Source organism: Gopherus flavomarginatus, chromosome 3, assembly GCF_025201925.1.
Source record: "Gopherus flavomarginatus isolate rGopFla2 chromosome 3, rGopFla2.mat.asm, whole genome shotgun sequence".
Classification (NCBI taxonomy): Eukaryota; Metazoa; Chordata; order Testudines; family Testudinidae; genus Gopherus; species Gopherus flavomarginatus.
Window position 1 is genome coordinate 38,326,975 of NC_066619.1, and position 15,333 is coordinate 38,342,307.

At 41.2% G+C, this 15,333-nt stretch overlaps 1 protein-coding gene across 6 annotated transcripts in view; it reads right to left on the minus strand.

Annotated features, from left to right (window-relative positions):
- Positions 1-15,333, minus strand: part of PDE4D (phosphodiesterase 4D) — a 1,077,829-nt gene that overhangs the window by 201,823 nt on the left and 860,673 nt on the right. The gene's annotated exons all lie outside the window — the stretch shown is intronic.

The following is a 15,333-nucleotide window of genomic DNA, read 5'->3' on the forward strand; positions in this document are numbered from 1 at the left end:
TGGCTGACATGGTCAGGGAAGGAGCTGGCAAACCTCTTAAGGGGTCTAATTTATTTAACAAAAGGCCAAATGTGGTATACCCAGCTTCCTGGCTAGGCGCAAGTGGGGATGAGTTCACTCTAATCTGTCTGCCCTACCTAAGTCCATCCACTACCTCTGTCTTAGGCTCTTTACCAGTAAGGCCCTCTTGACCTGGGATGAGCCCCTGGAGCCATGCATCTTGCCATCACTTGAAAGAGGGTTCCTCTTCTGGGTTCAGAGTCCCCACAGAGGTCAAACCATAGCAACTCTTCTATGAAACGGCATATAGTTCCTGTTGCTGTCTGATAATCAGGTCTCCCTAGGGGCTTGGCACTCATAGTTCTTCCTTTTTTTTCAGAACATTCTGTGTCTTGGAGCACTCTTCTTCGGTTCCCTTTCCTGCTGAGATCCCTAACCAACAGAGGTTGCCCTAGCTATAGGCAGACTTGGATGGAGATTTCTGTGATGGATGAGGCTGGCAGGATGGATGAAACCAGATGAGGATGGAACCAACCCATTGATGGAACCATCTGAGGTTCTGAAGAGCAGGAAATGGCTGCCAGCTGGGCTGCCAGGGAAGCACTCCCACCCCTTCCCCAGCTGCTCCCCACACTCCTGATGGGCAAGATTGTAGCTGCGGCTCAAGGCTGCTCCTTGGCAGTACTTCAAGCATGGCTGTGGCTTTGGCCATAAGTGTCACTACCTGCCCAGCTCCATGTCACCACTTAGCTCACACTTTCCACTCCGCATCTGGCCTCCACAAGCCAGGCTGCTCAGGCAGCCATTGGCGCCTGCCTTGGCCCCAGCTTCCACCCTGGACTTACACTGCGGCTGGTCCTTCAACTCCAGTGTCCACGGCTCCCAGCAAGCAGCTCATTCAGAATGGTGCAGGTGGCAGACTGTAGGGGAGCAGATATGGCTGCTGTACTGCATGGCAGGTGCAGTCTGTGGGTGTGAAGAGCCAGGCGGGGTGTGGACAGGGGTGCACAAGTGCTGGTAACTGGGCAGGTAGTGAGGGCCGGGGATAGGCAGGGAACTGGGTGGTGCAGGGGTCAAGGTGTTGGGCTGAGCTGGGCATGGGGGCAAGGTGAGGGTGCAGGGACCAGGGTGCACGGACCCCCCACTCTGTCCTGTGAGAAGGAGCTTTCCACTCCCTATGCAAGGGGGATCAGCTTCCCCAGTTCAGGTAGTTTTGTAAAGAGTGGGGGCACCACAGTGCCTGTTAACCGGGGCCCTATGGGCTGAGAGCTGCCCTTGTTGGTGCCCAGATCCTGTTATGGTTGAGCTGAGCAGTTCCAAGGGTGCTGAGCTGAGGCTTGCTCCGCTTTGAGGCTCAGGGAGCAGGTGTCAATCTGTCTGGATAGGACAACTGGGAAGGGTGTCCCCCACTGGGGAGCAAGTCTTGGCTGCTTACAGGGCCTTTCATCCTGGCCTAGCTCAGTCCTTCCAGGTGTCAGACTGTTCCCAACCCACAGGGTCTGTCACTGGGCCCAGCAGCCTCTACAGCCCTAGGCCGGGGTCTACCCTGACAGTTTGTGACCTAACTGCACAAGTTTCTTGGAGGCATTGCGACAGCAGGGGAGGCTCTGAGGGTCTGTCACAAACTATTACGAAGCGAAGAGGTGAGCAGACTGTCTTGAAGAGCCTGTGCTAATCAGCTCTCCTGAGGAGTCCCTCTCCTCAGGCGCTCCCTGTCTTCTGGAACCTCCATAACCCTTTATTAGACCGAAGTGTTCCTTAGCTAATTAACTGCCACTAGGCAATTAAGTACTCACAGGTAGGTCTGGGTTGGCTCATTCTCTTTAGCAGAGCCTGACCCAGGTAGGCTGAATGCCTGATCCACTCAGAAGGCCAGTTACTCTGTGACAATCACCATCCTCTTAATAACAACCCTTAACATAGTTAAAGACTGTTGTCATGTCCCTGCTCAGTCTTCTTTTCTCAAGACTAAACATGCCCAGTCTTTCTCATTTCCATTCATTGCTGTCTATGAGCTATGTAACATTCTTTAGTGACAGAGTGAAACAACATTTCATAAGGATGCACTGTGGCAAGGTCTCTGCTTGTGACTCCCCCTTTTCCTTCACTCCCCTGCGCTACTATTTGGGATCTCTCTTGCAGGGCTACATTCTAGTCTATATCTAGCCTACATATAGATGATGCTTCTCACACCTCCAGACTAGGGGAAGTTGTGTTATTTGCTGCATAATAGCTTGCTCACCTCCTCCTCAATAAAACCTTGTTGCTTGTTTGGCCTTTTAACTGTCTGTGCATCAGCTGGAATCCCTGAATTTTCAAGCAAGTCACTCTCCTGTCTGTCTGATGTCAATCCAATCTATCTGCCATTTGGGTCAAAAGCATATAAGCAGCTGTGCATGTCCATAAAAATAAGCCCAGCAGCATGTTTTTTGAAGGGTCTGATCCTCAGTGGACCCGGTCACTGGGTGCAGAGGCCCTATCATAAAATCAATGTCTAAGGAGTTCTTATTAATCTATCCTGATCCCCACCCTTGGTGAAGCTGAGTCATGGAAACAAAAGAGTTAGTTATAAAAGTTATCTAAGGTAATGGTGAGTGGTCAGTAATGTCCCCAACATTTCAAGTCACTGCTGCCTCTACCCCAAACTGGGAGGGGAATTAGGAGATGCATCCTCTTCCTACTGCCAAAAGCTCCAGTCCTCTCATGGGTAAGGCTAAGATTTTGTCATGTTTAGTTTAAGTAAAAGCCATGGACAGGTCTCAGGCAATAAACAAAAATTCACAGAAGGCATGACTTGTCTGTGACTTTTGCTGCTGTGGCTCCATGGTTTCCCCCACCACCATGGTGGCTAGGAGCTGTGGGGTTCCCCCTCCACCCACGGCAGCTGGAAGCTGCAGAGTGACCACATTTCCCAAAGAGAAAACAGGACACCCCAGCTGTTTGCCCAAGGCATCTCCCTCCTCTTGCGCAAGGCTGTTGATGGAACTTTGCCCAGTGGTTCCTGTCACTTGTCACTGGAACCCTGCGAGGGCCCCACAGGCTGTCACCTCCAACCCCTGGGGCTGCAGCAGAAATTGTCAGGGAGGTCTCTGGAAGTAATGGATTCTGTGATTTCCACGACCTCCATGACATAAATGTAGCCTTACTCATGGGTAACAAATATTCAGAGTGCCTCCCATACCTTACAAGTGGAAAATACTTCAAATTTCTACTACTCAACTACCAAAATTCCTGGCTTCCCAAACTACCATCTGTCTTCCATAATGTAGTTATGAGCTGTCAATATAAAAATCAGCAACACATTAAAAATTTCAGGGCAGCTCAAAATACATAATCTTTGAAGTGTGGGGCTGCAAGGGATCTCAAGAGATCATCAAGTCCAGGTGCCAAGGTAGGAAAAAGTAAACCTAGACCATCCCTGACAGGTATTTGTCCAACCTGTTCTTAAAAATTTCTAGTGATGGGGATTCCATAACTTCCCTTGGAAACTTGTTCCAGTGTTTAACTATTTTTATAAAGTTTATCCAAATATCTAAACTTAGTCTCCCTTGCTGCAGATGTAGCTTGTTATTTGTTGTCCCACCTTCTGTGGACATAGAGGACAAATGATCACTATCCATTTTCTAACAGCCCTTTAACATATTTGAAGACTGTTATCAGGTGTCCTCTCACTTTTTTTTCTCAAGAATAAACATGCCAATTTTTTTAACGTTTCTTCATAAGTCAGGTTCTCTCAACCTTTTATCATTTTTGTTGTTGTTCTCTGAATTCTCTCCAATTTGTCCACATCTTTCCTAAAGTGTGTCACCGAGAACTGGACACAGTACTCCTGCTGAGGCCCCACCAGTGACTAGCAGAGTGGGACAGTTACCTCCCAGGTCTCACATATGATGCTCCCGTTATTACATCCCAGAATGAGCTTAACTTTTTTATAATTGCATCACATGTTCAGCTCATATTTAATTTGTGATCCACTACAACCCCCAGATCCTTTTCTGCAGTATTACCATCTAGCCAGTTATTCCCCATTTTGTGGTCGTGCATTTGATTTTTTCCTCCCTGTGTGTAGTACTTTGTTGATTTCAGATCAATTATCCAATTTGTCAAGGTTCTTTGGAATTCTAATCCTGTCCTCCAAAGTGCAAACAACCCCAACTCCACTGGCAAATTTTACAAGCGTACTCTCCACTCTGTTATCCAAGTCATTAATGAAAATATTGAACAATACCAGACCCAGGACTGATCCCCATGAGACTTCACTAGACACACCCTCCCATGTTGACAGCAAACCATTGATCTTTAAGTATGGTCTTTCCCAGTTGTGCACCTACCTTATAGTAATTTCATTTAGATTGCATTTCCCTAGATTGCTTATCAGAACATCTTATGGGACTGTGTCAAAAGCCTTGTTAAAATCAAGATATATCACGTCTACTGCTTCTCCCCATCTCCTATGCTAGTAGCCCTGTCAGAAAAGGAAGTAATGTATCCTTTCATGTATCATAAACTCTCCTTTTTACTAAAAATTATTTAAAAAAAAAATAGGAGCACAGGTGAGGGAATGCCACTCCAAGAGCATTCCAAGTACTTCCTAGAATCCAATGAGACCTCCAGCATAGATGTACTCAAGGGATTGGACTGTTACATGGTTTGGAGTTAATAGGGGGTTAAACTAAAGACGGCCCTTTCATGGCATTGTCTGGTCTGCTGGAAAGGCACCTGGATCTCTCCTGACGGTTAACCCTGCCTCAGGAAGCATTAGCTACTGCAGCATCCCCTGCACTATTGCTATGACTCAGTTGCAGAGGACTCAGCCAATCACAGCAAGTCATGCTGCCAGGTAGCAGCAGGGGCTGGAGCAGCAGCAGCATAGAAAGGCAGCCCCTCATGCACTATCTACTGTGCAAAGCTGCTGGAGCTTCTTTTTCCTACAGATCTTCAGACTTTGTGGGATTCAAAAGCTGTGCTTCCTGCTCATTCCATGCCCCATCCCTCTCCTCCCAAAGGAATAAATGCCAGCATATCTGAGAATTTGAATACTTTTTCCACGAGAGAGGATGATTTAGCCTTCTCCGGTGGTGAGGTTTTTTGTTTTTACTTCCTTCTACTATTTGAGTTCTTGATGCATTGTATTTCACTCAGCTGTGGAGGAATGCGGCAGCACTTTGCTCTTTAGAGTCGACTTTATTACATATTCATTTAATCAACTAAAACTAATCAGGTATTTAATTTTCACATTTCAAAAGCTCCTTCAGTTAAGTATACAATTTACAGGAATTGCAATTATTTTGATAAAAGTGTATTACTGAGAGCTCAAGTACCAAAGCTTGCACAAAGCAAAGTAATCTACTAGCACACTGTGGGCCAGACCCACTGACAGAAAAATCAGCCTGTGTTGTGGGCAACCCCTCAATCCCCCATTCTGCCAGGGACCTGGATCTGGCTAGGCTTGTCCACAAAATGGGCAGGAATGGCCAGAGAGAGGGTGTCTCTAAAGCACCAGGGAGATGAAGTGATTAATTACAGCATCTCTCTCTTGGGAGTGGGCAATGATATCATACTACAGGAGTGAATCTTCACGTGCGTACAAGTTGCCCTCCATTCCATATGTGGGGGATGACTCAAGCCCTGTATCTTTGGATCTCATCTTAACAAAAATTAGGAAGTCAAACAAAAACAAAAGATCTTTTTCATGCAAAACTGCAAAGCATATATGATTTCCTATTGACCTACAGGGTACTGCTGTGTATTAAAACACAACAACCTACAGTTATCCTGCTGTTTCCCTTTCAGGTGGTATGGAGGCTGGTAGCGGAAACCGTCAGAATTCTGGTTAGCCTGGTGTCCCTCATCTATTTCCAGAAAGCAGAAAGAAGAAACGCAAGCCATGTGGAGTACAATACAAGCTTCTAAAAGTAGGCAAGGTTGTTAACCTTTAAGTCTGGGAGAAATGGTTCGGGTCCCTATTAGCATGACACTATTCAGCAGAATCTATGTTTACTCACTGGAATATCGGTATCTATCTGTTAATCTCTTTCTGTGGAAGTCAGATATGAAAGTAGGTATGTAAAGAATAATTTTCCACTAGCACCAGAAATTTGAAAATATTAGCTTAATTTGAAAAAAGACTATTCACAGAATAATCACTAGCAGGTGACTGCGAGCTTCACAAAACATGGGAAAAAATTTGCAAAACCAGAACTGAATAATTTTCATACACTTCCATTTATTTCTCATAACTTAGATTTTTTCGTGCCAAAAGGTGTGGTGGCATATTTTGCAAAAGCCACTGACGGAGCACTTGGACACATTTAATAATAATTATAATTGAATTTGAAAAGTGTCTCCATGCTGAGGTATTCAGGGTGGTCAACATTTACTAAAATTTAGTGGCATAAAACTTTATTATGGTAAAGTTAAGGTTGCTTGATGGTATGTCGTCCCTGTGCAGAATGTTAACCTGAGCAAAACTTAAACTCCTGAAAACCAGGTAATTCACAGTTACAGTTGTCCATAAAATCTTAACTCTGCCTTATTTTAGCAGTGCCCTGGTACACGTCATTAACACACATAACTCAACTCTGCCAACCCCGCAGTCACTGAAATGTACAAGCTCTTCACCTCCTTTTACAACCTATTCACTCTCACCACAGGTTTCCATCTAACACTAGTCAAGGACAAAAAAGGGAAAAAAATGTTCTTCATGGCACACCACCTTCCCTCTGTTCCTCTGGAGCTGGCAATAGTCAATGGAATTATTTACATCACTCCAGGAGCAGTCATTGTGTTAGGCGTACCCATGTTAGGCATACCAAATTTCAAAGCCATCTGAATAACAATTCAGATGTTAGAGCACTTAGAAGAGTTGAGCTTTAAAGCATATAAGATGTGGGAATTGGAACCCTCTAGCCATTTTTCTTTATTGGTGCAGAAAGAATGTACAGAACGTACATTTTCTTAAATATCGTTTTCAATTAGGGTCTTCCGAAGATTTAGTGGGTGCTGTGCATTGCCTTGGGTAAAACTCGACAGACAAACTATTTTGACCTACATCAACAGTTTGATCTCTAGCTCTGGGCAAACAAGGTGCCTAGAAACTTTTTGTAAAATGGCTATTTTGGGGCAGCTTATATCTTTGCAGCCTCTTGGTCAAATTACCTCAGAGTTAGGGCACTAAACCCTACCCTGCATCCGACTGAGGCACACCAAACTTCAAAGGAATCCAACTAAGCCTGTTTTTATGGAGGTCCTAGAATGGTCAACCTTTAAACAGAAGTTGTGACTCAACCTGAACTATAGTGGCATGGCCACCCTATTATAATATAGAATAATTACAGACATAGAGAAACAGAAAAAAGAAACCCAGACAAACTATTCTATAAAACCAAGTATTGTAGAATTGTTTAACAAAATGGGCATAAGAAAATTGGATGCATATAGGACTGACAGAATACAACTGGAAAAATAGTGTTTTCAGATTATTTTTATAATGGTGTGATATAGGTCAAGACAGACATTCGTAAGGTGAGAGTCTCACATACACCCTTGGGACCACCACAGCAGTTAAAATGTCATCTTTCTGAAATATGAGTGTGAGCCTGCCAGGATGGAACTCCTGAGGAGGTGTCATGAATGAGGTCTCACTTCATTAAAGGCTGTTACCACCGAAGGGGCCAGAATAAAATTGATTCATCATCCTACAGACAGATAACATAAAGAACACAAGATGGCATAATATGCAATGATAACAGCTCAACCCTGTGAGTAGACAGGCTCTTGTATTTTGTACAGTTTCAAGTGGTGGAGAAGACCTGCTGAGAGCCCTAGCTAAGGGTACATCTAGACTATGAGTTAGGGGGTTGATTCCCATATCCCATAGGCATACTCGTACAGTTCTCATCTACTCGTTTAGGTATGATCAAGCCATGAGCTTTCATGCAGACAGTGAACAGCACGGGGGATGGAACTTTGAGGGAAAATCACACATTACTTCCTTCAGTGATTTGAACACACACATAAGAAAATATATAGTAAGTAACAATATTGGCCCACATTTTTAAATATGTGAGTGCAAACAGGTGGGTCTGGAAATGTGGTTTCTAATGTATCCACAAAACTAGTTAATCTTCACAAATGTATACAATATATGGTGAGATAATACATTAAGAGCATCTTGAAATTCTATATCACTTTAAAGTAGAGTATTACACTGGTATACAACTGAAATGCCCAGTTATCTCCCCAGGGTTTGTACTGGATGAGAAGGCCAAGCAGCCAGCTGGCATTCTCTGCATGGTGCTCTATGGCTGGAAAATACTTTCATAAAAGGATGGAGCCAGGCAGCAGGCTTTGAAAAGGCTGTGCTCAATGTTATTAACCTTGGGGAACTGGCATCCTTTGACTGTGCTCTGGGACTGGGAACTTAGACTGTTGGATAAATGAGGTGACAGGGTGATAAAATTGGCCCATTTTTAAATGCTGCATATCACTATAAGGTATCTTTCAGCATAGTTTCATGTATTAAAATTTATCAAACAACAAAATATAGGGGAAAATGACATTTGCCCTGTAGATGTACGTGTACTCTGAGCTTATACTGTTTACATACAAAAAATTGCATAATATATGAAAGGCCACTACCGAATGTTATTATAGTCTTCAGGATGAACAAAAAAAAATTGCTTAGAACCTCATCCTCACTGTGTACTTCTATATTTGGATTAAACACGACATCCACCCACCTCTCTTTATGAGGCTGGCTCGGACATGGTATGAAGCTTGTGGATGCAGGGTTAGAGAAGACAGTCTGAAAGCCCTACGGTTTTGTTGTGCATATACACCAGACAATGACAGTAGCAGGAATGAAACCCATGAATACTGCACGTGAAGTAACATTGCTTGAGTACCCCATGCCTAGATTTTGTGATGTCTGCTCTGTTAAAACCTTATAGGACTTGATGAAGCCTTTGGAAAGAACTACACATGTATGATCGGCATGGTCTAGAGAAATACTGACTACTCAGGACCAGGTTCTAGCCACAATGACGGTCAAAACTGGAATCTGAGTCCAAACTGTGTTATGATATCACAGTGAAAACTGAATTATCACATAATGATGCCATTCCAGCAGAGTCTGAGCTCAAAGGATAGAGAGCAGAAAAAAGGGCAAGCTTCTCTGTGTGCCTGGCACTATCATGTCATCTGCACTTGGGGAATGACCCAACTGAGTGTCAGATTTCTGCGCTGGCTTCACAATTCTAATTTTACTGAGCTCACAGTGCTTTGGGTGAATATATAAGAGATGTACAGAATTTAATTCATATAAAGGCTTTTTCCCCTCCCCCCTTTTTCACCATTTCCTTAACTCTGGTAGTCAAGAAAAAGTACATGAATATAAAATATGTAAGTTCAAAGGAAACAAACCAAAGGACATACCATTTCAGACTTTTCATCTTTTAGAGAATGAATTCCAGGGTTAATACAAAACTATCGTCAATGCAAGCAAGCAAGAAGCTTTTTGTGCCCTAAGGGATGAAATATGAACTAATGTTTCGTCTGGATTGATAGTAAAGTTAATTCAGTCCTTGTGCATATCAGGTGACCACTGAGCTGGAAGCTGGACAAAGATGTTTCCCAATGTGCATTAAGTTTTCAGTTTTAAGAGGGCTATCTCTCCACCCCGCTCCACCCTGAGGCTGTGCACACACACGCAACTCCCATTATCACATTAGTAGGAGCTATGCAGTAAGCCAGGAGATGACTGTTATGATTAATTGAACTCTCAATTTAGAATCTTTTTATTGTAACATGCTTCCTGCAACAGAATTAGTTTTGTCTGAAGAGAAGGTTTAGGAACTCAGTTTCCTTTGCTAAGTATAGTATTAGTAAGTAACTTGTTTTAAACATTTAATATTTCCACAACAAAAGAAGAACAGACTCCTTAAAACTATTAAAGGAAGAAGTAGTGTGTTTTACACTTAAGAATTCTGTTTGGAAAACAAATACGTTTTAGTGTTAAGCAATACTACCAGCGACGGTTCTGCATTTTTAATAATATAAAATGAATTCTATTTGCATGTCATAAAGAAAAATACCCAGTATTATATGGTATTGTAAAAACAAGTGAGCAAGACTTAGGGGATCTTGGATTCAAATGCATGGAAAAAAATCCCATGGTCATAAAGAAACACACCCTTTTCTTGCTCAAAAACTGACTGATTGCATAGTCAACAAAGGGAATTAACTCAGACTTATTGCACAAACCTGTTTGAAAAGGGGATCGTAGTGAGTACTTTGCCTTTGACACCCTGTGAATTTCTGTAAAATATTGCAAGCAATTGGAAACGGCAAAGTACTCAGGCACTGGTCTTCATTTTAATTAACTTTTCTGTTATCCTTTGTTTATAACTTTTTAAAAATGGGTTATCAGGATTTCTTTAAAATATGGTGTCAAAGTCTAGAGAAAGTTTGACGCTTAAAGGCATATCCAATTTAAATATAAAATCTTAACAAAAAATTGTGTTGCATCTTTTTCTTAAAAGGATATAAATACTTTTCTCTTGCTTTAATAAATAAAATATGCCAGTTTTACTGAAATTCTCCAGAAAAACACTCACATCTGAGTTGAAATTAATCAAATTGATGAAAAGAAAACATATAGAGTAGTGGGAATGAAACTTGAGGTTCAGAATGGAATGGTTCTTTTCATCCCTTGTACATATTTATGTTACTCATTCTGAAAGAAGAATCAGGAAATCTGCAGTCCAAATTCCTCAGAATCTAAGGAAGCCAATAGTTGTTTCTAATTTTGTTCAAATATAGTGCTAATTCAATTTTTTACTAACTCTGTATTTTTTCCTCTCCTTGAATTTTACATACACCTTAAAATTGAAAACTTTTTGCAGATTATCTTTAAGGAAAATGCTTTTCTTGCATACCCTAAGAACTGACATCATGTTTACTTGCAGTGTATTATTATAAGAGGTACATTTCAAGTTCTTTCTAGCTCAGAAATATGAGTTTAGGTTGTATCATGGGGTAATTTGGCTTTCTGTTCTTGAAAACAATATATAGTTAATTTTTTTAATAGTAAAGGCCCAGATGAAGCTTATATAGTGGCTCAACTGGTTGGCCCATTTTTAATTGTCACTAAGCTTCAAGGAGCTCTCCTTTCATGGGCTTATACTTGCACTCAATGCAAGTTCTATCTGAACAAACAGTGCAGGATTAAGAACATTTATCTGTGTTTACCTGAAAATGTCCTTTCCTTGAGTAATAAGATGCATAGTTCCACTACAATGAGTATTTCAGCCTGTTTGTAACTTCAGGGCAAACCCAGACCTGCCAGTCATAGGCAGTAGGAGAAAGCCCTACCACCTGAAGTTCTCTCCACTTCAGTCAACTTCCATATCCAACATATCTTCCTAAATTACAAATTGTGTAAACTATACCTTGGGAGATGAGTGGGGGGAAACACAGTATTTTCTCCTTCTGTGGAACATGGGGATAATTAATCCTGAAAAAATAAACCCAAATATTTGGATATCATTTTCCATCTCTATCAGATGACAGAAAGACCATTTTATTTCCAAGGTTGTGAGGATTTTCTGTCTGAGTCAAAGATATAACACTGGGTGTCACCAGACAAAGCATCCAACTTCAAAAACTCAAGTCCTGGAGATAAACAGCTAATGAGAACATCACTTTAATAGAAAAAAGCATAGTCACAGTTCCAACAGGAATTAATTGTATGATCCTTGCAAGGACCAGAATGAGGACCTTGTCAGGGTAGAATAAGGATAGTCTCTCTAAAAAAGCACTTAATGTCAGGATTTGTGGAAAATTCTCTTTTCCCAAACACATGGAGAACATGAGACTCTGCAGCATAGACACTCTTCTACAGCTACGTGAAGGCCTGAGTGCACTTAGTCCTATGCTCCACTCCCTTTAATATGGTAGTTAAAACATGGACTTTGCACCAGCTAATAGAATAAGTTCTGTTTGTTGACTTCTTTCTAGGATCCATGAAAGTATTAATCTCACTATCTGACTATCCATTTTTGAATCTGGATGGAGAATTGGTTCTGGATGGAGAACTGGTCTTTGCACTAGCAGATTTCCTCTATGAATTAGAGAGGTTGGGAGGTCCACCGCTAGGTTAATGAGTAATGTGAACCACAGCATCTTAAGTCAGAAGGCATAAATAGTATCACTGCTGCTTTCTCTTTTCTAGCTTTTGAATGATCCTGGGGAGCAGTGGAAAAGCATATAGAACACACCTTGGCCAGCTTTCCAAGAAAATATCTGTCACCTGACATCCTAAGTCCTCACATGAGAGGAGGCTATGAGTGTTTTATTGCTGCTTCCAAATGCAAACAGGTCAATCACGGGACTGCCATGCTAAAAATGAGTGAGGATACTTCCAAGTGGATTCGTCGACGAGAAGATGCCAGTTAGACAGTTTGATGTTTTAGGAAGATATCTAAGATATTACATTTACTATTTAGCTAACAGTTATTTAGATCATGAGGAGGTGCAGAAAGCAGTAAGAAATAAGAGAGAAGCCAGAAAAGGTAAAAGCAATTGCCATCTATAAAGCCTCCAAGTAACCAGCATAGAAAGCAATCAGAAAGATGAGAAGCCGAGCTTTAGAGAAACTGCAAAATGAGTTGAATAGCGGCCCTCAACTTGCTCAGAGGGAAATACATGCAATTGTGTGGACAAGAAACAAAAGAAAGATGGTGTGAGCACATTATTCATAAATGATGCAGGAGGCAGACTGCTTGTGACAGGAGACATAGTATGTAACCAATGTTAAGAATACTATAAGGATCTACTTAACAAGGAGAACCCTTTATATGCTACAATACTATCATGTGAACCAGTAATTACATGTGTTGATGACGTGTGAGAGACAGATGTCAAAGCTGCCCTGCTGAAGATGGCACCCAGAAAACAAGCAGGTGCGGATGAAGTCACAGCAGAAATAATCCAAGATTTTAGAGAAGTTGGTGCACACTGTCTTACATATGTCCTGCACACAGTTTGAAAAGAGAAGAAAATCCCAAGAGAATGGAGAAAATCCATACTAGTATTAATTTACAAACAAGGAGGTGACATATCGATTTGGTTGAAGTACCAAGGAATTCAGCTACTGCCCCAATGCATAAAACTGCTAGAGAATATCAAGTACTAGAGCCCATTTTAAGAAAAGAGTAGTTTGGTTTTAGAAAAGAAAGGGGGATGATAGATGGTCTGTTCATCATTAGACAGTTAGTGGAAAAGAAGCTGGAAGGAAACGACCACAGCTGGGGTTTTCTCTCTTTGGAGAAATCACTCAACATATTTCTAGGAGACTGCGGGTGCCTTTATAATGATTCTATGGGGTACTAGACGATCTTGTCCTGCTGGTGTCAAGGTTTAAACAAATTTGTCGATTAATAATTTGTTCCAGTATCTTTGTTCAGTATCCAAGTTAGGCTTACTGGTTTATAATTCCCCACATCTTCTTTTACTCCTTTTTTAAGATAGGTGCTATGTTTCCCTTCTCCAGTAATCTGGTACCTTGGCAATTCTCCATGAGTTCTCATAATTCAGAGATTGCTTTGCCTAGTTCCTTACATGTGCTAGGGTGATATTTCATCCAGCCCTTATGACTTGAATATATCTAACTTATTCTTTAACCTGTTATTTTTCTGTTCTGGCCTGAGATCCTTCTTCCTTGTTAATATTGTGTTAAGTACCTGGTCACAACTAACTTTTTTAGTGAAAAGTGAATTAAAAAAGGCATTAAACTTTAGCCTTCTCTGTGTCACCCATTATTTGCTCTCCTTCCCCATTAAGTAATGAAACCATACATTATTTCATTATTGTCTGACTTTAGAAATATTTATAGAACCACTTCCTATTGCTTTGTATGCCCTTGCTTGCTGTAACTCATTTTGTCCCTTAACCTGTCCGATTTTGTCCTACATGTGCTGCTGTTCTACACTCTTTCTTAGCAATGTGCCTTGGTTTCCACTTTTGCTATGGCTTTCCTTTTGACTTTCAAGAGCTCCTGATGCAGCCATATAGGTCTATTCCTATTCTCCCTATCTTTCCTCCACATTGTGATATTTTGCTGTTCTGCCTTTCCTCTCTCATTCAATATCAAAATGCTGACTCCCACTTCTGACTGGCCAGTAATGCCAGCCTCCTTCACCCACTTGCTAAATTTTCAAACATGCACCTTTGTTCTTTCTCCCAGGCTGCCTCTCACACTTCAGAGGTTTTCCCTGCAAACATCCACAAAGTTACCTCCTCATTCTCCTGCAAATCTCTCCTTAAAATCTCAGTTGCTGTGATGCCTATAAAAAACTTGACAATATTTAGGCTGCTGGTGTGCTGAAATCACTGCCCATCATGATGACCAATAAAATCTCATTGTTTCCTTATACTCCCCCATCTGTCTGTCTGTATCCATCTGTTGTCTGCTATCTTATATGTTGTCTCTTATCTGTATGTCTTGTAAGCTCTTTGGAGGAAGGAACATCTTTTGTTCCGGTTTTTACAGGATCTAGCACAATGGGGTCCTGGTTCATGACTGGGGCTCCTAACCACTGCGATAATCCAAAATAATTAATTAAATAATAAAATAATGAATTTATTACATCATTACTGCCATCTACTGGCTATATTTACTCAAAACCCTACACATTTGTGCTTCACTTTAATATTTCTTTACTGTTTTTTCGGTTGCCTGCAACTCTGAAATCCAAAGTGCTATCTTAAAAACTCTAATTTATGTTGATGTGTAATGGAAATCAGACATCTCTAAATTTTTTAAAGCCAATATATAATTTCCGTCCAAGTACATTATGTACATTTTGTGAATTACATAAAGCTAGAGTTAACGCACTATTGAGGTTGAGAAATCAGGCACTCAAGAGTCAGAGTTTCTCGGACTTTCTCCTATAATATTAATCCAGTTAAATTGCATATCCTATATATTTTGTGATTATGCATTAACAACACAGAAAGAAACATTAATGTTTCTATTTAACCAAAAGTCAAGAATATAAACAAATTGCAAAATGGCAAAGTAAATAATATGGCAACAACTGTTACCTTAACTTTTGGAATTTCCAGACTTTGCACGCTTGATTTCTTGACTTTTATGATGCTAGTGTTAGAAGCTTGCATTTTTTCCTCCTTTAATCCATCTTTTTCCTCTTTATCTTTTTCTTTTAAGGAAGAAAGAAAAAAATGCCCTTTGCTGAAAGGAGCTTACAGGCTTGCGAGGGCCTCCATATTCCTTGAGCTAGAGCTGTTCATCTTGAAGACTCATAAAGCAAC